The sequence below is a fragment of the Cervus canadensis genome, chromosome 12 (genome assembly GCF_019320065.1).
Source record: "Cervus canadensis isolate Bull #8, Minnesota chromosome 12, ASM1932006v1, whole genome shotgun sequence".
In the NCBI taxonomy this organism is placed as follows: Eukaryota; Metazoa; Chordata; class Mammalia; order Artiodactyla; family Cervidae; genus Cervus; species Cervus canadensis.
The window spans coordinates 38,610,021-38,633,292 of NC_057397.1; the positions used below are offsets into that span (position 1 = coordinate 38,610,021).

The window sequence follows — 23,272 nt, forward strand, 5'->3', positions numbered from 1 at the left end:
ACACTGAGGAAACCAGATCTGAAAGAGACACGTGCACCCCAATGTTCATCGCAGCACTGTTTATAATAGCCAGGACATGGAAGCAACCTAGATGCCCATCAGCAGATGAATGGATAAGGAAGCTGGGGTACATATACACCATGGAATATTACTCAGCTGTTAAAAAGAATTCATGACCAGTCCTAATGAGATGGATGAAACTGGAGCCCCTTATACAGAGTGAAGTAAGCCAGAAAGATAAAGAACATTACAGCATACTAACACATATATATGGAATTTAGAAAGATGGTAACGATAACCCTATATGCAAAACAGAAAAAGAGACACAGAAATACAGAACAGACTTTTGAACTCTGTGGGAGAAGGTGAGGGTGGGATGTTTCAAAAGAACAGCATGTATACTATCTATGGTGAAACAGATCACCAGCCCAGGTGGGATGCATGAGACAAGTGCTCGGGCCTGGTGCACTGGGAAGACCCAGAGGAATCGGGTGGAGAGGGAGATGGGAGGGGGATCGGGATGGGGAATAAGTGTAAATCTATGGCTGATTCATATCAATGTATGACAAAACCCACTGAAATGTTGTGAAGTAATTAGCCTCCAACTAATAAAAAATTAAAAAAAAAAAAAAAAAAAAAAAAAAAAAAAGAAAAAAAAAAATGGGCCAAAGAACTAAACAGACATTTCTCCAAAGAAGACATACAGATGGCTAACAAACACATGAAAAGATGCTCAACATCACTCATTATCAGAGAAATGCAAATCAAAACCACAACGAGGTACCATTACACGCCAGTCAGGATGGCTGCTATCCAAAAGTCTACAAACAATAAATGCTGGAGAGGATGTGGAGAAAAGGGAACCCTCTTACACTGCTGGTGGGAATGCAAACTAGTACAGCCACTATGGAGAACAGTGTGGAGATTCCTTAAAACTGGAAATAGAACTGCCATATGACCCAGCAATCCCACTTCTGGGTATACACACTGAAGAAACCAGATCTGAAAGAGACACGTGCACCCCAATGTTCATTGCAGCACTGTTTATAATAGCCAGGACATGGAAGCAACCTAGATACCCATCAGCAGATGAATGGATAAGGAAGCTATGGTACATATACACTATGGAATATTACTTAGCTATTAAAAAGAATTCATTTGAATTGGTTCTAGTAAGATGGATGAAACTGGAGCCCATTATACAGAGTGAAGTAAGCCAGAAAGGTAAAGACCAATACAGTATACTAATGCATATATATGGAATTTAAAAAGATGGTAACAATAACCCTATATGCAAGACAGAAAAAGAGACACAGATGTATAGAACAGACTTTTGGATTCTATGGGAGATGGCGAGGGTGGGATGATCTGAGAGAACAGCATCAAAACATGTATATTATCAAGTGTGAAACAGATCGCCAGTCCAGGTTGGATGCATGAAACAAATGCTCGGGGCTGGAGCACTGGGATGATCCAGAGGGATGGGATGGGGAAGGAGATGGGAGGGGGGATCGGGATGGGGAATACATGTAAATCCATGGCTGATTCATGTCAATGTATGGCAAAAACCACTACAATATTGTAAAGTAATTAGCCTCCAACAAATAAAAATAAATGATAAAAAAATCATCTCTGTTTTTGTTTTGTAGGACTAAGATGATACAAGCGTCTTTTAGATAAAGGCTGAAGCTTGGGGATAGATTTAAAATTAGAGCCTGTCTTTCTGTTTCATAACATTACCTTACTTTTCTGTTCTGCTTCTAAAATTTCACTTTTCTTAGGGGGTGGTGCGCTGAGCTGAAAGAGTATTTATAATTTTTTTCTGTTCATGTAACTCATGAAGTTATGAGTGCTTATTTTCAGTTTCTTCCCAGAATATGATCTTCAGAAAAGTACGTGATGGATTTAGGTATACCCTCATAGACATTGAGAAGACATCTGTGCCTGTCTTTGCTATACATACATCCTTGAGTCTGACTGGGGGATGGGTAGGACTCTGTACATTCTCTAACCAGGGAATAGACTGAACAATTATGAGGTTTTGATTAATATTATTGATGCTTTAATGGCCCATTTTATATTCTGAACACTGGGGGGAAATATGTTCTCTTCTGTAAAGACTGTGGTTCTTATGATTCACTTAGCATAGACAAGTGAAAAGCATGAAAGATCTGTCTGGCAAGAAGAAATGGGTGACCGTATAATGCCAGTTGCATATATTACTGAACTGTTACAGAGGAGAGGAAATTACCCAGTCAGAAAAGATATGTCTCTGTAGCCTTATATCCGCATTCTAATAGCCACAGAGTTTATCTTAGTCTGAATGGAGCTCTAAGTTATTAATTGTTTTAATGATTTCATTGATTTCTGTTAATCTAGGTAATGTGCCTTACTAAATTCGGTAGTTTATTTTGCTTTTCAATTAACCTTTTACTTTTGTTATATCATTTTTTATTAAAAACAATGGTTTTATCTGCATTTTAATGATATGCCTATCTTAATGTATTATGAATTATATTTGGCTATCGTCAGTGCAATTTTCCTGAATACTTCAGGGTAATGGCAAACCATAATGGCTCAATATTTTATTGCAGGTTATCATCGACACAAAACACTTTTTGAGTCATTTGAATAAATGTTACTATCCTCTATGCATTACCAAAAATAATTTTTAAAGGCTTTTTGTGTCTTTTTGAAGAATGTAACATGGAAGAAATGTAGAGCTTTAACTTAGGCTTTAATTTCTCAAATTTAAGAATAATATTATTTAAATTTAGATGCAAGGTATTTAAATTTGAACAAACTCCGGGAGATAGTGGAGAACAGAGAAGCCTGAAGAACTACAATCCATGAGGTCTTAAAGAGTCAGACATGACTTAGTACTGAAAACAGCTACAATTTTAATTTTATTCAAATGACAGATACAGTATATGTTAGAACTTTTGAAAATTTAAAGCAATGTTTGAAATAGTATATTGCAAAAGAAAGAATGCAATTAGTATGTGTATCATTACTAGGTTTGTAGAAAATTTCCCTGGCTTATATAGATTATGTGATACTCAGATAGTCTGCCTAATTAAAGTTTTAATTTATTTGGCAGATGTAGAGTTTTCTGTGTTTATAAAAACTGATAAAATTGTCCCACTTGAAGTGAGGTAAGTTCTCTACTCTTCATTCTTAGGGAGTCACATTCATGCATAAATTTTTTGCCAATTAAAAACTGTTAGTGGCACAACATTGAAATTGATTAGTCTTTGTATGTTTACAGCTCACTTTAATTGCTGAAAAACACCGTTTGTCAGTTTCATGTTCTATCGACAATGCTATTGATTTATCTGAATTTGGCTTTGTCTTGTCTCTTGTACATAAAACTCACATATGCAGTTCAAATGGGAAATGACTGTATTGATTTCCTTAACTTGAGCCCAAATGCTAAAGATTTTTGGATAAGCTTTCTCATTACTTAAGCCAAAATCAATAAGAAAGAGCATCTTTTAATGAAAGAACAGTTTGAGCAACGTACTTCAGAAATAGGGTCCTGTTCATTCTTTGCTTTACAAATCGATCTCCTAGGTTCCTTAAGTGAGGTCCAATTGGTTGACATTGTGGTTTGTCTTTGTGTATAAACTTGCAGCTTCAGAAAAGAGAAGATGAGCTACAGAGACAGTGGAAAGAAACTCTCTTTCTGAGAAAGAAGGTGGTTCCCTAGCAGGTATAAAATCTAGTGTTGAAATGCAACACAGATTATAAATATATCAAATAATTTTTGTATCTTTTAAGTTCATATATGTATATACATATATATATATAATGCAGGATATTTTTACAGATTCTTTGCTGGTTCATCTTTTTAGTATTCTATATCTGCGTATCATATACATTTATGCCAACCTGATTTTAATATTTGCTTTTATTCTAGAAAATCTCATTGCTGCAATTTGTGTAATGTAAAATAATTCATTGAAACAGCAGGCCATTTTAAAATAACTTTTTCTTTAGTGATCGCTTATCTTCTTTTTCTTTTTTTAAATTGTTAATGTTCCCATTTTCTGCAGGAAGACAAGCATTGAAGGCAAGCTACGGAAATAAGGTGCCCTATCTGAGGAAAGCAGAAAGAACTGCATGTGTAAAACAAGTTATATGGACAGGCCAAACGTCAGGTACTGTACTATGATATCATTAACTTCTGTGAACTACATAAATTAAGCTGATTATGCCTTCACTTAATTAACTGAAAATGACCTATTGATGGATAGGCTGAGTTAGCTAGAGACCGCTGGCTGCACTGTACTTAATTTATTGGTTTTCAATTAGTTCTTCTCTAGCCTGTGATTGTTGAGAAAATAAGTGTCTGTTTGCATCTCTTTCCTATAGTATGTTTTTATGCATGGTGAGTTTATATTTAAAATTTTATCCTGAGTAGTATTTTTCTTTGACACCAATGCCTAGGTTGATTTGAGTAGTTTTTTCTCATTGTTGCTTTTAATTTGGTTTTTGAAATGAAATAAATATGCAGATTGATTCAACTTGTTAATCTTGTGATATTAAAGTATTTTATAAATGATCTCTCACATTCATTTCAAGAATTATCTAGCTTTAATTACATTTTGGGCATTAGTAGTTAGCAATCATATGGTTAAGCTATATTTTTGTGGAGCAATCTCAGTGAAGAAAGTTCTTAGTCAAATAGAGTTTTTATAATTTTCTCTAGAAACCTAATTTGAGAGATTTTTTGAAAGTGGAAAAATTATAACATGAATGTTCACTCTCAATTTCTTGTGGTAAGTAGGACTAAAGTATATGAAAATACATTCAGACAAAAATTTATCCTTAAAATTTTGATCTTTTACACACTGATTTGTGATGGTTATTGTACCTCACTATGTTGCCCTCTACTATGAAGCTTTTATAACCCCCTAATCAATAAAAATTTATTGGATTATTCTTATGTTTTCTGCATCTATACATGAAAACATTTCACTAGAGGCTGGTAGTCTACTTTTAGGTATTATTATTAGCTTAATTAATTACTATTGACAGTTATTGTAATGGGGTTGGTCAAAATATGAAAATAAACTACATGTAAAGAATGTGATCTGACTTTGGTAATTGGTTTTTATCTCTTCTAAATTTAGGTCTTTATCTGAAAATGGAGCTAGTAATGAAACTTGGACTCAGCACTCTTTCTGAGGTCCTTGCTAATTCTTGTATATATGTGGTTTAAGTGTTACTTGTTCTGAAAGTTCAGAGAAACAGATATTTCTGTGGATTAGAGTAGTCAGAGATAGGTTAAAAATTTAATTACACCTACAAGACATACATGAGTAACATTATAGTTGATAATCCTTGTTAAATTTATATGCATAATATAATTAATACTCTTGGAACTTGTGGGCATATAAGGATTTAACATTGTCATTATTTGTGAATAATAGAAAGCTCATAAATAGGTGTAGTAATGCATCACAGATTTGGATCACATACCTGTACAAGTACCTTAGTGTTAGGAGAGTAATTGTGCAGCTATATTCAAAGAAGTGCTGTTGTGTTTTCCATACATTTGTATATGTTCAGTGAATTTCACTGAAGTTCTGACTGGCTTACTTAAAGTCTTAGCCACATTTTCCTGAATTTTAGAAGAGAAAAAGTACGCTATTGCAGAATTTGTGAATTAGGGGATCACAAATTACTGGGATCTTGCTTGGAAATATGAAATGATTGTGTCCTTTGAAAATCTAATGTAGATTTATGTGAGAAAGTAATAGGAGATAAAACTTGTTTTTAGGGAAGACTATTTTGGAAATTCACTTTTAGTTTCTCGGTGTATAAGATTCTATTGGATACAAAATTGGAAAGGTTTTATACAGGTCTGTATGTTCACTGAAATGTTTAGTGGAAATTTTGACCTGGAAGCATAAGTCAGGAAATTGTTAGCATATAGATTGTATTAAAGTCAAGAGAAAATGTAAGATGATCAAGAAGTAAATGCTATGAGAAAAGAGAAGAGGATCAAGAAGTTAGGAGCATGGGCAAATGTTCCATGGCAGAATGAAAGAATGAAATATGTACAGGCACAGACACAAATAGAAGGGTGGATATAATGGTTTTCAGCCATTGATTTCTCATTGAAGGAAATCTAGTTATCAGTTCAGAGTAAGAATAGGGAAGGAAGTACTGGAGGATTTAGGAGTGACAAAAGGCATGAAATATTTTTCTTGGACAGTAAAGGAAGAAATTATGCATAAAAAGTAAGCCAGAATACTTAGAATTATCAGGTCTATTTTAATTGAAAAGTTATCTGACCCAATTTTTTTCCTATCAGTATGTATATCATTTCCACTACTTAACATTATGTAGTGAAACTGTGCTCAGTTTCTGCCTTTCAGTAGATTATGAGCTGCTTGAAAATAAGATATATTGGTTTATTTTTATATTCACAACATCCAAATACAGTCCTCAGAATGAGGGGTAAAATTTAAAAAATGTTTGGTTAGATGAGTAAATAACTTATGCAATACATTGTATATTGTGCTAAAGATATATAAGCAACGAAAAATATCTTTATATTTGGGAATTTTAATGCTAAATCTTATTTCATAACTGAATTTAGCAATCACTTCTTGATCTTGTTTCCAGTTATTTTTTAAACTTTAGGTATACTGCTGAGTTAATCATTCTTAGTTCACGACATATCATCACCATTGGTCTCCCTTAGTTTTATCATTTTTATTTAATTTTTAATAGAAACTTATTTTTATTATCATAAGCAATGTATGAAAATATGACTTGCCAGAACAGACTGTAGTAAGTCTCTTGGCTTTTGACAATCTTGTAAGTAAAAAATGGTAGCTCTCTTTGCTCATTATAGTTCTAATTTTAATTCCAATAATCTAGACAAAATTGAATATCTACTCATATGTTTAAAGTCTATATATTTTTTTTTCTGTGAGTTACCTGTTCATAACTGATCATTTCTATACTATGGCTGTTTCATTTCTTGACATCCTTTCTCCACTGAGGCTGTCTTACATTCTAAATTTCCAATAACTGCAAACCTTTACCTAATCTCAACTTTACTCATGACCTCCTATTTTAGTAAAGCTTTATTTTGGATATTCTCATTGCTCACAGCTGTTTGCATTAGTTTATTTTATTTAGTATGAGAGACACTTTAAGCTCATTATTTACACATTTACTGAAGCAGTTGAACATTTATACTTTCTATTCCATGTGATATTACTTATGTGGAAATATTTTCTGAAGGTTCTAAGGTTCTTGATATTTTTTTTCCTTACGTTAAAGCTTTAATTTGACAAGTCTCTGTGGGTCAGCATCCCTTTACTATGAAGTATGGGCATCCTGCCACCGGGAACAACCAACCAGCTTAGCAAACAGAATAATTGGTACCATTCTTTTCACATACACAAAAGTAACTTAAAACAGAATAGAGCTTTTATCATCAATTGATTCTTAGAAGTCCTTTCTTGATATTTCAGCCCCAAGGCTTATATCAAAGTTGTTTCCTTCAATGTGGAAACTTCAAGCTTCCAATTCACCAGTCTGCAGACCCTGAGGATTAAAGCAGACCTGCCCTGTGATCCACGGCTAAGCACTTACTTTCTTGAAGTGATGCTTAGTGCTCTGATTCGGCATCAAGATCTAAGAGTGCTGTTATGAGACGATAAATTAGGGAACCAGACGATTACACCCTTTGGCCTCCACTGAGATCTTCCTGAGCAGGAGCACTTGTCTCCAATTCCTCTTTGACCTGTCATTGTTTCCATATGGTGGCCACTGCTCAGGATTCTCACTTGACTCACACACAGTTCCTGAAAGATCAGCCTGTGTGAGGAGCCTGATTGCTTCATACTATGGTTATTAGAGTCCGGTAAACCAAAAGGTCTATGAAACTGTATGTTATCTTATCTACTGTTTTATTTAATGCCAGACCTCATGTTCTTTTTTATTATCCTGATTATTGAAATGGTAATTTCCTTACTTTAAAAAATTCTGTGTAGTTTCTCATTTCAGTCTATCAGGCTGATGTTTTATCGTGCCTTATCCTTACTTAGAGAAGTCACGATTTTATGATAATTGCCGTCATCCTCAACCTCTGTGTTCTTTTATTGAAATTTAAATAAGAAAAAAGAGAACACGTGATGTATAATTTATTAACATTACCTGCTGATCCCGTTTCATCATTTTTTCAAATGTTCCTCATGTGCCATGGGTTTATCTGTGCTCGTCCACCACTATGTGATACATGTTAGAATTAGTCATTACACTGTTCTGTCAGATGATCTTAAATGTACACGTGGTGGGGTAAAAATGCTGGATCTTTGTTGTCTTAAATGTATTAATTAATCCTGGGGTTGTGGGAGAGGTTGGGGAGAGACCACTCCTCAGACACTTTTCTAGTTACCTGGATAAGTGTCTTAAATCCATTTCTTTCTCTTTCTCCCCCTACTTGGTCCAGACCCTCAACATCTCTCTTCTATTTCAACAACGCTCTCTCTCTCTCCCTTTGGTCTCATCCTGTTTTACTCATCCTTCTGCTACTAGACTGTCCTTAAAACATCCACACATATGCACACACAGGAATCTAACCATATTACTCCTCCCCTTAAAAGCATTTTATATTCCCAGCTAACTACTGAAGTTTTTTTTGTTTTGTTTTGTTTTTTTCAAACTGAGAACATCAGGAATAGGTAAAAAAACCAGAAACTAACTCAAGTGGTGCCTTGAGTCTCTCACAACCAATCAACCAATGATAGCAGTCCTGCTTTGTGTATTTTATTAAGTCCAACTGTGATTATATTTGAAGAGAAAGGATTAGTCAATGACCACCATAATAATGTTGTGTGAAGAACGTCTTCCAAATGTCAGTATCTTATAGTAACAAACAGTTACTTTTCTTGATTGTAGGCCCTTGGATTGGTTGAAGTGATTCTGCTGAAGGGATTCCAAATTTCTTCCACATGTCTTTCTCTCTGGCATAAGTGGCTCTTTGTAGCCATGGGACTTCCCTGGTGCTCCTATGGTTAAAACTCTGCACTCCCAATTCAGGAGGCATGAGTTTGATTCCTGGTCAGGGAACTAAGGGGCTTCCCACGTGGTTCAGTAGTAAAAGAATCCACCTGCCAAGGAAGGAGTTGCAGGAGACCCCAGTTTGATCCCTGGGTCTGGAAGATCCCCTGGAGAAGAAAATGGTAACCCACTTCAGTGTTCTTGCCTGGAAAATCCCATGAACAGAGGAGCCTGGTGAGCACAGTCCATAGGGTTGCAAAGAGTCAGACATGATTGAAAACACATGCACCATCCATCATGTAGCATGCAGGTTTCCAAATTAAACAATGCAGATGTCTTTAAAGGTTTGCTGATACCCTACGTGCTTGAATGACAGTGGCCTGCATTGTCAGATAGCAAAGAAGCGTCTTAAACCTACAGTGAAATCGTAGGAAGGGCATGGAGGGTAGGAAAGATTGTGAATAAATAATACTAGAAGATTGTGAATAACTAATAGTATCTACCATAAAATGCCTCTGCTGTTTTAAACAGAAGTTTTAAAACAATTGATCTGCCACATAAAGTACAAATCTTAACAGAAGAAACCAAAGCCTACATTACTTCTTCTTATTTATATTTGTTTGTTTTTGGCCACTCTCTGCTATATCTTAGTAGTGCATGCTTAGCTGCTCTTTGTGACTCATGGGACTGCAGCTCTCCAGGCTCCTCTGTCCAGTTCAGTGATTTTATATTGAAAAGTTGAAATTAATTTATAATTAATTTAATATAATTAAAGTTGAATATTAATTTATAATTCTATCTTATTAGAATTAATATAAATTGTATTATTTTTCTTATTATAAATTAATATTCTTGCTAGAGAATCTCAGTTTCTAGAAACCAAAGATAAAACTTTATTATTTTTTATATACAAACTTATAACAATAAACAAACTCATCTTTGTTCATTTATAATCAGAATGTGGCATTAGAAATAAATTAGAAATATGTCCCCTAGTGTTTCCTGTGTTAGGGTTTTGAATGTGACATGTATGCTTCCTTGTATGCATCGTGTCCAACTCGGTGTGACTCAATGGACTGCAGCTCCCCAGGCTCCTCTGTCCATAGGATTTTTCAGGCAAGAATACCAGAGGGGGTTGCCATGCCCTCCTCCAGGGGATCTTCCCAACCCAGGGATCAAACCAGTGTCTCTTAACATCTAACCCGCTTTGGCAGATGGGTTCTTTACCACTAGCACATATGCTTCCTTACAATTGTCTTTTTTCCCCTCTCCTTAGCTTCAATGTCTTGCTTATCCTACTTTTTATTCAGATTAAGTTTCAAAGTAGGAAAAATCCAAGTTGTGGCCCCTTGTTAATGGTGTAACCCTGAACAACTTGATTTTAGCTCCATTTTCTCCATCTGTTTAGTTGGGGAAACAATTCCATAATACTATTGTGAGATTAAATTAGAATATGTTTATAAAGTAGTTAGGGAGGCATAGCACATAGCTAATACTTATTAAGCATTTACTAGCATTATCTTTCACAAACCACCATCTCTGTAGGTTCATTCCTTTGGTCTTCCATTGATTATTACTCTTATTTCTTACTCTCTGGAGTATTTAGCTAACCTACTCTGTTAATTTTTCCTTTATTTACTTTCCCTAGATTGTAAGGCTTTGGAAGGAATAAGAATTGCCTTTTCATTTCTCATAGAGTCCAAAATCCATAGTGGATTACCATTAATATTAAGCTTAGACAAATATATATTATTGGTGATGAAGCTATTGATAGAAGGATGGAGAGAAAGTTACACTTACTTTCCATAGATTTATTGTCTGAAAAGATTTCACATTTTCACCCATGTGTCTCTTGCACATCACACTCAACTGTATATCACTTACATTTCTTGTGCATGTCATGTGTAGTTTATTTTGAGAATTCTTGAGATGTGAATGCATGACATTAAATAAATGAAAACTGACTTCCTCAAAATGGACAATGATAGATTGGAAAAATTATAGCTTATAGCAAAATTTAGTAGGAAAAGTAGATTCTATTTATTGTCAACTTTTTGTTTCATTTACAGAAATCTTTGTTTTTTAAACTATTCTTAAGTGGGTGGGTTACTTTTCCATCATATATGAAAGGTTTAACCTTTTCAAATGTTTTGTGTTTCAACCCAGCAATTCTTGAGACATTTACATTTTAGCTCAACAAGCATACAATACTGAAGACAAATACATAAATCAGCAACAATTTAAAAAAATAAAGATTAGTATTGTCTGTGATGTTCAAATGAATGGAAGCCATTTATGTCAATGACAGTGTTGTGGTGTTGAACTGGCTCATCTCTAATTCCTTTGTTCGCCTCTAGCTTTTAAAATTATTCCTGAAATAAGTACAGTGGCAAGCTAATTTTCTACATTCATTTACATAATTGCCATCATAACTTCTTTTATCTTCCATCAATTTACAACTAACAGCTCAGAATGTTTCTATACAATTATTGTTTTTTTGCATTAAGTTTCTAAAGAACTATTGAAAGGGTTGATGATTTCAAACCTTATTCTTATAAATATTAACCTAGATTAGAGCAAACAGGTGTCTTCTCAGAATATGAACACTTAGAATAAAGAGGGAAGTAATTTGAACACTTAATATAAAGAGGGAAATTTATTTTAGGAATTTATGATGCCATGGTTTAACTAGATATTGGAATATAAATAAGATTAGAGAACACACATGCTAAATGAGAATAGATACCGTTGACTATGTTTTTATGAGTGATTTGAGATACTTCAGAATTAAAATAAAAAAGAATGAAAGATTCAAAACACACTTTGTCAATATTGACCAAATGCGCGTATATTTACTTCACTGTATCTTAAAAAAAATCATGCTCTGGGCACATTTATGCAGCCAGATGAATCAAAGATTGGCTAGATATTAAATATTAAATATATATTTAACTAAATATATATAAATATATATTTATAATACATAACATATATTTAATTCACCTTTCTATAAATTCATTGATTTTAGTTAAAAGATTGCCTAGGGATTTGACTAACAGTATAGATTCAGACTAAACTCTGATGGAAAATAAACTGCCAAACACAACAATGGAAAAAGAAATTTCTGTCAGATTTACAAATAAAAATATTATAGAGAAATTGAATAAATTTATATAATATGTAAACATATGGTATGCATTTAATAAAAGATTAATCTTTAAAAATATTTATTTGAATACTTAAATAAGTACAATTGGATTCTTCCAATAATTAACTGAGATATGTAAAAACAAATGTAAATATACTGTTTCAGTATTTGTTATGCAAGACAAATAGCAAAAAAGAAACTTCTCAGATGTATTTTGAATAAAATTATTTGATTTATGGTAATTTCTATTTCCTTATAATATTTAATCTGGTTAATTTATGGAAAAGTATATATTTCTCTATTAAAAGTATAATTAGAATATTAATGCTTATTATGTGCCTATTTTATCTGATTTATATATACTTTATCTAAGTCTCATGAAACACTGTGAGGTTGTTATTATACCCATTTAAAGATGAGAGGGGTTAAAGTCCCAGACATTAACTAAATCCCTGAAGATCATTCCTTGTTCATGATAAGGCCAAAAAGTTACCTAGGTTATCTACCTCCACACCTCTATTTCTTCTATTCCAGTATACTACCTCTTATTTCTCAATAATCAACATCACTTAGAAAATAAAGATTGATACTTCAGTGGAATAGTGACAAGATAGAAATTGCAGAGTTGAAATGCAATAGTGCATTAGTCAAGCAAATCTGGAGGAAGAGTGTGCATTTCAAAATACACAATCAAGGTAAGAATAATGCTTCCTGACTATTTCTCCTGCAACTTTTATGTTGTTGTTGTTTAGTAGCTCAGTGTCTGACTCTTTTGTGACCCCATGGACTATATCCCATCAGGCTCCTCTGTCCATGGGATTTCCCAGGCAAGAATATTGGAGCAGGTTGCCATTTTCTTCTCCAGGGGATCTTCCTGATCCAGGGATTGAACCTGTGTCCCCTGCATTGGCAGACATGTTCTTTCCCACTGAGCCACCAGGGAAGCTCTCTGCAATTTGTATAAAGAAATCAAATCTTCCAGTGCCATAGTTTGGATTGGGGCAATTTCCTCTAGCTTGTAATATGTATATTCTGGCTTTTTCCTAAGCTAGCATTCATGGGTTCAGTAGTCAAGGACCATTAATGGGTGTAGCTTCCTCAATATTACCCCTATTTATTCCGTAACGAAATCTTGCTTTTTATCCCCCAAAGTTTGGACACTGCTGATCTAGTAGTCTTAGTTTTCGACATTCACTACCAAACACGCTGTGGATTATTTTAAACTGAAAGTTGAGACTGCCTCTTGGGTTTTGGGCTTCCCAGGTGTTCCTAGTGGTAAGGAGCTCACCTGCCAGTGCAGGAAGATAAGAGACATGGGTTCGATCCCTGGGTTGGGAAGATCCCCTGCAGGAGGGCATGGCAACCCACTCCAGTATTCTTGCCTGGAGAATCCCTTGGACAGAGGAGTCTGGAGGGCTACAGTCCATAGGATTGCAAAGAGTCAGACATGATTGAGTGACTTAAAAAACATGCAGTTGGCTCTTTTGGGCTACAGATGATCATATATTGTCAGGCAAAATGAGTCTGCGCTAGTTGTGGTGGTTGATCTTGAATTTCAGGAGGTTATTGGGTTACTAACCATACAATGTGAATGAAAAGAGGGTTATGCGTAGAACTCAGAAGATTCCCTGGGATGCCTCTTAGCTATCCTATATCCTGTGAATTGAGTCAGTGGAGAACTACAGCCCATTTCAGGTAGGACTGTATCAATTCAGTAAATCAGTTCAGAGGGTGTTAAAATTTGAGTTTCTCTTGTAAGCAAAGACCTTCAACCAGTTGAAGGCAAAGGAGACATGGAATGGAATAGAAGAAGTGAGATACATATCAGCTACAATCATGTTACTACTTGCAGAAATGAGGACTGCAAGAGTTATGGGTATTTCTAATTTTTATGAATATATAGTTTAAACAACTATTTTCATTTTCCATCTCTCATTCTTCTAGCATCTAACATCAAAGTTGAAAATACCAGGTAATTAATCTGTTCAATATTTTAGTTATAAGATATCAGAGAGAATGACTCAGCCAGAAGAATGAGTATTACTGAAAAATGGAAAAAAGGACATTGTACCCTTTATGAGAAAGTTAGTTAGCATGCTTATGGTGGTATACAGGGTAGATGTGTAATATTAGGCAGAAGTATGGCATTGCTATCATCTTTATTTGGAAGTTAAGTGTGGTTACAAGAGGTCTGTTGGTGCCTAGCTGACAAGGGATGGGCTATGGTGGCTTTTGGATGTGTTGATGTCTAAACTGAACTACATTTCCCAGAATTTTTTTCTTTAATGTTTTGCTTAGATTTGGACACAAGGGTTATCTGTGTGAGACTTGGAAGGTGAAAAAAACCCAATAACTCTGTTCATTCTTCTTCAGTCACCTAGTCACGTTTGACTCTTTGCGACTCCATGGGTTGCAGCATGCCAAGCTTCCCTCTCCTCCACTATCTCTGGGAGTTTGCTCAAGTTCATATGAACTGAACTGATGATGTTATCAAACCATCTCACCCTCTGCCACCCTCTATACAGGTTGAAAAGGTCTGGCTTTTATGCAGCTCATCAAAGTTTCTGCAGATTTGCTCACAAACTTTTTTGGCATGGTCAGAAGCCCAACTCAGATCTCCAGCTCCTGCTGGAATTCTGCTGTTAACATCTCAGCTCCAAGCCAAGTACAAGTTTGATTCTTTGGTAGAATGATAGCTTCTTCTACGAGTCATCCATGACATTGAGATTGTAGACTTGGGAATGAGAAGAGTCCAGTTGGGCTCCCACGAGATGCAGATAGGAGTTTCATTTGTCGTTGCTCTTCTCTACTTCTTGTTCATTTTTTGAGCCTTAACACCTGTTCTGTGCCTTTAGACTCCAAGAATAGATGGAGGTGAAATGGCACATCAAGACTATCTGCCACCACAGTTGCATCAAGTCCAAGCTCTTTAGTAAATCTTTTATTCTACACCATCCCTAATAGTTCTATTTCTCTAATACTGACACTGTCTTCTTTTAAATATACTACCTTTCATTTCTCAACAATCAAAACTGTTTAGGAGATAGATGTTTATATATTTTGAAGGTATATTTTCAGAACAAAATTTTTTAAGTTGGAAACTAAAATATATCAAAATTAGATAGATGATTTTCTGTAAGAATATTTCAAGTTTTACCACCTTTAAAGTCATGTCAAACTAAATACATTCAACCACTTCTTCCATAATTTGTTGTTAAAGAATCAAGCCTCTCAGTAGAGATTTTTAATCCTGTGACCACTTCATTATTAAAATGTCATGATGATGTTACACATTTAATTATAGTGCTATGCGTCATGGAGACTGAAGTTTACATCAAAAGTGATTTCATCTAATGGGATATAGTAGGAAACTAGAAAATCAAGTAAAAATGTATCCAAATTAGCTCAGTTATATGTACTGAAGGGCTTCCCTGGTGGCTCAGGCAGTAGAAATCTGCCTGCAATGCAGAAACCTGGTTTCGAATCGTGGGTTGGGATGATTCCCTGGAAAAGGGAATGATAACCCACTCTGGTGTTCTTGCCTGGAGAATCCCATGGACAGAGGAGACTAGCAGGCTACAGTCTATGGGGATCACAGAGAGTTGGACATGACTGAGAGGCTAGCATTTACTGCAGTTTAGTTCAGTCACTTATTCATGTCTGACTCTTTGCAACCCCATGGACTGCAGCACACCAGGCTTCCCTAGCCATCACCAACTCCTGGAGCCTGCTCAAACTCATGTCCATTGAGTTGGTGATGTCATCCAACCATCTCATCCTCTGTCGTCCCCTTCTCCTCCTGCCTTCAATCTTTCCCAGCATCAGGGTCTTTTCCAATGAGTCAATTCTTCACATCAGGTGGCCAAAGTATTGGAGTTTCAACTTCAGCATCAGTCCTTCCAGTGAATATTCAGGGATGATTTCCTTTAGACTGGACTGGTTGGATCTCCTTGCAGTTCAAGGGACTCTCAAGAGTCTTCTCCAACACCACAGTTCAAAAGCATCAATTCTTCGATGCTCAGATTTCCTTATAGTCCAACTCTCACATCCATATATGACTACTGGAAAAACCATAGCTTGAACTAGATGGACCTTTGTTGGCAAAGTAATATCTCTGCTTTTTAATATGCTGTCTAGGTTGGTCATAGTTTTTCTTCCAAGGAGCAAGCGTCTTTTAATTTCATGGCTGCAGTCACCACCTGCAGTGATTTTGGAGTCCCCCGAAATAAAATCTCTCACTGTTTCCATTGTTTCCGCATCTATTTGCCATGAAGTGATGGGACCAGATGCCATGATCTTAGTTTTCTGAATGTTGAGTTTTAAGCCAATTTTTTCACTCTCCTCTTTCACTCTCATCAAGATGCTCTTTAGTTCTTTTTGCTTTTTGCCATAAGTGTGGTGTCATCTGCGTATCTGAGATTGTTGATATTTTTCTTGGCAATGTTGATTCCGGCTTGTGCTTCAACTAACCCGGCATTGTGCATGATGTACTGTGCATATAAGTTAAATAAGCAGAGTGACAATATACAGCCTTGACATACTCCTTTCCCAATTTGGAACTGGTCTGTTGTTCCATGTCCAGTTCTAACGGTTGCTTCTTGAACTGCATACAAATTTCTCAGCAGGCAGGTAAGGTGGGCTGGTATTCCCATTTCGTTAAGAATTTTCCACATTTTGTTGTGATCCACACAGCCAAAGGCTTTGGTGTAGTCAAGAAAGCACTTACTTTCTTGCTTACATGTATTGAAATGTTTGGACATGACTCATACCTGCAAATTGTTCTAAAATTTGCATAGAAAAACTATGCAAATATTCTCTAAAAATATATAGAGTATGAATTAGGCATAGCATTGGCAAAGCTTTTACTACGAAGATCTGTGTAATTGTCTATTTTACATTCATTTCAGTATTGTCTTACACTGAAGTCAAACAAAAATAATATTTTTGCTGTTATGAAGGTTAAATGTAATACTTATAATTTTGTTTCATCTTTACTTTTTTCTCCAAGTACCAAGGACACTATGTAATAGTTTTACTATTTTTTATATAACTTGACATTGGATATCCTAGCCAGAGCATATGGTCAAGAAAAGGAAGTAAAAGGCATCCAAATTGAAAAGGAAGAAGTAAACAGATGATGTTGTATAGAGAATATCCTGAAGATTCCACAAAATTGTGTTAGAAGCTAAACAAATTCAGTAAATTTGCAGGATTAAAAAAAACATAAAACATCAGTGATATACCTATGATTACATATTTCCACTTGTGTTTTTAAAATAACTCAGTTAAGCTATCAAATTTCTTCCCAAAAGCTTTTTTGTAAGAAAACTCTAACTTTGAGAAAATGAAAATTTCCTATTTGGTTAAAGTGCTTGATGACAAAATGTATAACTGCACATAATTTTCTAAAATCTGTGGAAATGTTTCCTGCTTATTCAAACATTTTTTATTGCTAACCAAAACAAAGGAAAATATGAGGTATTAAAAATATTTTAATTTTTAAAAATTGCAAGCTCAACTTTAAATTAGAGGATAAGTAACATTATCAAATCCTTGAGTCAAAATATTGTAATCATTAGTTCTAAATTTTGTTTTACTAATATAGCATACTAATTATATGACTATAAATCAGTCAGATATTAAAGTGTAACTCTCAAGATGTATCACCAAAAAATTGAAACTATTTAGGAGGGTAAAAGACTCTAAAATTGTCAGTTAAGACAGTAGTTAGATACAGTAATGTACTCTTTGATTATAATATGATTAGTTATAGAATCATATCAGTTGTCCATATATTAATGATTATTTCTATCTCAAAATGATAATATAATTAAATTATTAATAACAACATATCCTAGATTAAAAATAAGTCATTTTTAAATAAATTTACAACCAGTATTCCCCAATTCTAAAAGTATGTAAAAGATATATTTAGGAATAATCATTAGAGTGGCTTTTTAAAAGTAACAAAAACTTTTAAAAATTAAAAAAATAATTACATATCCCCAAATAGGGAGCTGTTTGGAAAAATGGATTCCACAGTAATTTCATAGCCATGTATAGTCATTTAATATACTATGGGTTGGGAAGAAAGTTCTCCAAAGTACAGATGAGTAAGAAAATTGATCAATGAATAGCAATGATAAAACTAGTAACAATGATAATAATAATTCATAGCACTTACTACCTGCTTACTATGAGTCAAGCCCTTTTCAGTAGTTTTATAGATATTACTTAATTCTCACAGCTTTGTTTTTTAGGTACTATGAGTACCGTTTTTGTACAAAGGAAGATGCTGACACTCCAAGAAACAAAGAGAATAAGCTACGTGCTCAAGAACTCATGCGGCACAATTGACGCTTGATCAACAAGGTAGTTAGGGGCATCCCACTCAGTCAAAAATCCATGCATAACTTTTGAGTCCCCCAAACTTAACTATTAATAGCCTACTGTGACGAGAAGCCTTCCTGATAAACAGCTGGTTAACACATATCCTGTATATGTACTAAATACTGTATTCTTATGCAGGCAAAGAAATATATTAAGAGAAAAGAAAATGCTTTTAAGAAAATCATGAGAAAGAGAAAATACATTTACAGTACTGGACTGTATTTATTAATCCCTTAACTTTACACCATCTGTTTATAAACTGAATCATCCATCTGTCAGTCAAAGTATCATATCTTGTCTTGTATGACACCAAACACTGTAGATGTTATGTGTATTACTACACTAGACTTAAAAAATGAAAAGATGATGTATTCATATTTATTTACAGGGGCATAACAATTCATGCATTGATAACAAAAGAGTAGCAATACAATAGCTTTATGGCATATTAGTGTAATCAATAGGATTGCTTCATGGTAGTCTTGCCTGTATGCTAAGAAATGAACTATTATAAAAATTTTATGGCATACAGTATTACAGATATATTCATAATACAGTATTGAAAACACTGTTATATTAAAAACAGTCATTTATGATAGGTTAATACACAATTTCTTCAATTATGAGAAAAACATGCTTTATGATAATGCAATAATTTAAAAGCAAAGTTAGAAAACAGTAAGAAAACTAACACATTATAATTTTACATTAAATATCACTTACCTTCTGCTTGTGCAAGATAGACTAGTGTCTACACATAGTTTATACCTTCATGATCATCCTTTTCCTTAATTTTCTCGATGTTTTTGGACTATATTGTTTAGTAACTAACTCTCTATGGGAAATGTATTAAATTCCCTGGGCTGTGTGTGCTCAGCTGCCTCAGTTGTGTCCAGCTCTTTGTGACCCTGTGGACTGTAGCCCTCCAGGTTCCTCTGTCCACGGGATTTTCCAGGCAAGAACACTGGAGTAGATGGCCATGCCCTTCTCCAGGGAATCTCCCTGACCCAGGGATGGAACCTGTATCTCCTGTGTCTCTTGCATCACAGGCATATTCTTTAACCACTGAACCATCTGAGAAGTCCATTAAATTCCTTAGTTCAGGATAAAGTTATTTGCAGGATTTTGACCTTCAGGAAAAAATGGAGTCCTTATTTACATTTTAATTCCATGGGACTTCCAAATATTTCAGAGAGAATATTCCAGGCTCCATATTGAGATGAATGATCATTCTCTATATTTTAGTTAAAACTATACTTCATGTTCTGTAACTTTCTTATGGAGCTTAATTTGATTAATAGCTATAATTCTATTATTTTTTAAAAAAGAAATTAGAGATAACTTTAGTATATTAGCTTATAGTGCAATTTTTGCCTTTCTTTTATTTAACCTTACCTAGATATATGAAAATGAGATAGAAAATATACAGAAAATGAATTACTGTGAAAAGGAGAAAGTTAATTTCTATGAGGCAAGAGCAACACAATTTGCAAAGCAGTATTAAGATAAAGCAATTTTAAAGGTTAATCAGAGGAATTTTCATTTAAACAAATTTCTTAACACCAAATTATGAAAATAACTATCGCATTTTACAAGTGTCTGTTGCTTTGCAGTTTTTTAGTACCATCATATCATGATGATTTTTCAAAATTTGTTTTCTAAGCCCCAACTGTGAGGGGCTTCATTTGTGGCTCAGTGGTAAAGAATCCACCTATAATCTAGGAGAGACGCAGGTTCTATTCCTGAGTGGTGAAGATCTCTTGGTGAAGGAAAAGGCAACCCACTGCAGTATGCTTGCCTGGAAAAATTTCCTGTACAGAGAAGCCTGGTGGGCTATGGGCTACAATCCATGGGTTTGCAGAGAGCTAGACACGACTTAGCGACTAAACAACAGCAACAACTATGAGAAAAAAGACTGCAGGTGTTTTTGTATGCTCCAGCTGGGGAGATCAGTGCTTGGAGATGTCCTCAAGGTCACAAAGCCAAAGCTTCCAAGTACTGAGTGTTTTTTCCAGCATGCTTTATTGCTTCTTAATGGAAATTATGATACAGAATAGTTGTGCCAAAAAGGATATTGTCAAACCTAGCTAAAGAAGCTAATTAAAGTACAAAATATCCTTAATGTAAGATTTGATAGCAACTTCTTGCAGGTAATTTTGTAGTTATCTAAGCAGCTTTTCATTTCTGAAATTGTATTGTACTGACTAAGATTTTCTTGCTCTTTTCATTCTTTGTCATTTTTAATATCTTTAGTGATTTTGAAATATTTGGTGCTGGATCATTCTGCTGCAAATATGACCTGTCATTCCAACAAATGGACTGATTGAATCTGTCACACGGGTGGGATTTATAGTAAATTCACCACAGCACAGTAAAACCATTAGAAATTGCATTGGTTTAAATGACTGAATATGAGAGCCTCCTGATTCTATCAGCAAGATGGCTTATATTTTCCCTCCAAATGACCATGGAGAGTCTTAAAATTATATCAATTTTAATGTGCATATGCTGCTGTGTTGATTTCTATTTCAGATCTGTAACATGGTTTTGGTCTCTAGAAGTCTCTATATTGAAATAATTTATGAGAAGGATTAATGAGATTTTTATACTACAAAGTGTTTTGCTTTGAAAACAATGGATATGTATATATACACTATTTCTTCAATATTTTAATTATTATATATTACACACATATAAACATTAATTTAAATGGATTACTCTTTATAGTACCTATAAGAATATTTTAAATCATTTATTTTATTTTAGCTTTCAGACTGTCCCATTGAAGTGGGAAAATACTGTAATGAATCAGAAAGGGTCTACATCTTGAAGTAAGTGTTCAGATGTTGATAATTGGAAAACGAACCAGTGATTTTGTTTTTGTCATTGTTCATACAATACTTGCTGTTCCAAATAAAATACTTTGAATCCTTTTCACCTTTAAAGAAAATGCAAATTTAACTTCCCAGATTTTAACACATAGCCATCTTTTTTACAAATATAAAAAAAAACACAACATTTCATTATTCTATGTAGACCAATGCATTTTGTTTTGTTGTCTCCACACACTTGATCACCTGTATTTTTTAGATTTTTCAAATTTAATGTAGTCATGTTTCACAGTGTATTTTACTTTACTAATCTAACAGCTCAATTTGATACTATGCCTATCTGAATACTAAAACCATAATAAAAATAACCTTTTAATAGTCTTGTAAAACAGAGCACATAAAACAAGAACATTTATTTTAGTTGAAGACATGTGCTAATTTTTTATTGAGAAATGCATTAAACATTGATACATCCAACCTCTGATTGAACCTTTAGACCTGTCATATGTAGGGGCTGTTGAAGATTTATTGCACAATATAAAATTAGGCATATACAGTAAACTTTATAGTAAATGACCTTTGCAGACAGGAGACTGCCACGGAGAAAAGTTGCACAACAGAAGGGGATTTGAAAAACATATTTAAAGACATTCAAAGATGAGTGATGGAAACTGAAACACATAAAGAGAAAAAAATATTCTGCAATGAAATAGATACACAGAAAATGTACTTTCTGAAATGAATAGATGCTTTTAACATCTCTAACTCATTTGTTATACAACAATCCACACCGAAGAACAGGTGTTTAACTCCAAACATAAAAATATGCCTATTTAGTCATGCCAGTTTCACAAAGTACTTATAAAATATAAATACAAAAATATCTGTTTAATCCATTAAAAAAGTACAAATTAACAGAACAATAAAGACTCACTTAAGGATAAATATGTGTCAAAAGCAAGCACCCTATGATCTGACAGAAGGTTGATTTCACCGTGAATTGAATTTAACACACGTTTCATTTGCTGATAAGTCCATTTCTCTCTCTTCTGTCCTGTCTTGCCCTCTCCTCTCTCCCCTCTTCTTCCCACTTTCCCTCTTTCTCTCCTCTCCTTAAATGGATTAGTGAATTGCCCATCAGTATCAGTCTTCTTTGGGAATAAATACAAAAACGCCTACTGCAGCTCAAATTTATTGGCATGATGACCTAATGAAGTTTTAATTGGAATTGGGCAAAAAGTATCTTGAAGCTTTAACATTGCTTGTGCAAAATGTTTAAAGAAAAAAATGTTATATCAGAAAGACAAAAAGCTGTATAAAAATATTTCAAGGTGATGTCATTTATTTCTTACTAATGAGCATGCATTTATTGATTTTTGAAAGAAAAATTAAAACCTACACCTATTATCAAAAAACAATGTTAATAATAAGTCTGTCTAGTAATGGAATCAATTTTTCTCAATATGGTAGAGAAATTCACATTTTATCATCTATTTTCCACAATATACAAGAGTGGATGGCACTTGGAAGTTTTCTTAAAATTTCTGAACACATAATTTCTTGATTTTTGTGTAAGTTTAAGTTATATTGCATGGATCCATGGGTTTTTTCCCTGTGTAAAAGAGCTAAGGTACTCAGAGAGGCATATCAAGATTCTTCAGTGTCTCAAAAACATTGAAGCATACTTTCATTTTTTTTTTAAGGTAAAATATCTACAATTAACCATTTTCCTACCAAATTGGATTATTTCTTCTGAACAAATGGTGCGTTTGTAGTACTTTATTAATATTGGCATCAGTTCAGTTCAGTTCAGTCACTCAGTCATGTCTGACTCTTTGCTACCCCATGGTCTGTCCACGGAATTCTCCAGGCAAGA

The 23,272-nt window shown here is 34.2% G+C and overlaps 1 long non-coding RNA gene across 1 annotated transcript in view; it reads left to right on the forward strand.

The window, feature by feature from the left end:
- Positions 1-23,272, forward strand: part of LOC122450886 — a 33,567-nt gene that overhangs the window by 1,660 nt on the left and 8,635 nt on the right. Inside the window, exons 2-3 of the long non-coding RNA XR_006272263.1 lie at positions 3,635-3,712; positions 4,056-4,160. This is a non-coding gene — a long non-coding RNA (uncharacterized LOC122450886). The remainder of the gene's footprint in view (positions 1-3,634; positions 3,713-4,055; positions 4,161-23,272) is intronic.